Source organism: Zonotrichia leucophrys, chromosome 4 (assembly GCF_028769735.1).
Source record: "Zonotrichia leucophrys gambelii isolate GWCS_2022_RI chromosome 4, RI_Zleu_2.0, whole genome shotgun sequence".
Lineage (NCBI taxonomy): Eukaryota > Metazoa > Chordata > Aves > Passeriformes > Passerellidae > Zonotrichia > Zonotrichia leucophrys.
Genome location: NC_088173.1, coordinates 22,812,113 through 22,813,037, shown reverse-complemented (window position 1 = coordinate 22,813,037; position 925 = coordinate 22,812,113). Strand labels below are relative to the sequence as shown.

The 925-nt window shown below is 33.4% G+C and overlaps 1 protein-coding gene across 4 annotated transcripts in view; it reads left to right on the top strand.

The window, feature by feature from the left end:
• The window catches only part of GRIA2 (glutamate ionotropic receptor AMPA type subunit 2), an 86,637-nt gene extending 86,614 nt beyond the window's left edge, over window positions 1–23 (top strand). For all 4 annotated transcript variants that reach the window (XM_064710783.1, XM_064710779.1, XM_064710781.1 and 1 more), the window contains one exon: window positions 1–23. This exon is cut by the window's left edge and continues 116 nt beyond it. The gene's annotated coding sequence lies outside the window, so the exon portion shown is untranslated.
• The last annotated feature ends 902 nt before the right edge of the window (window positions 24–925 follow it).

Here is a 925-nt window from a genome sequence, read left to right as displayed (position 1 = left end):
CGTGAGTCCTGGCATGGGAATGAATGTCAGTGTGACTGATCTCTCGTGATTGATAAGAACCTTTTGAGTGCCTTACACAATGGTTTCCTTGTGCGTTTATTGTCAAAGTGGTGAGAGGCATCCAGTATCTTGAAGACTTTTCTTTCAGCCAAGAAAAAATTCTTGTATTTGTGGAGTTCATCTTGGATTGTAATGAATGCTTGGTTCAAAACACAACACCATTTTCTACACAAGTTCAAGATGAAGCTTGACTGACATGCACAGCTAACATGGAAGTACTGTAATCTAACTGAAGTCGTTGTACAGGCAACACACCAGTTTCTGCAGCCACTGTTGTTAGTCCCTTGGTTCATATTGACTTAAGCACACTTGACATCAATTGCATCAAGATGTGACATGTTTTATAAGAAAAAAAAAAAGTATAAAATGAAAAAAATATTTTTAGGTATTTTCACAAACAAAAACTGGCTTTTAAATAAATTTGCTTCCATAATGGTTGGATATGACAAAAGAAAAAAAATAAGAAAAAAAAGAAAAAAATCTAGACTACGGGGAAGTGGAATATGAAAATAAGGCTTAAGGCATCAGTTCCGTATTTTTCAAAGCCAAATATGTAATGTTGAGAAGAGAAGAAATAATGATTGAAAGGTTCAAATCTTGTAATTTAATATTGTTATTAAAACTTTGCTGTATATCCTATTCTTTAACATTTGGTGTTAATATAAAATTTACTTGGCAATGCTTGACATTTGAAATAAACTTTTTTCTATGGTTTTATTTGCAAGTGTTCCATTAATTTTACTAGCTACAGTTGGGTTATAAAGAGTCTGAAATCTAAAAGGACACTGTCAAGGTTGGGTCAATGTTTCAGTTTTTGGCAGTGTCGCCACTTCCAGCTCACTCAAATCTGTTCAATAGTTTTTTC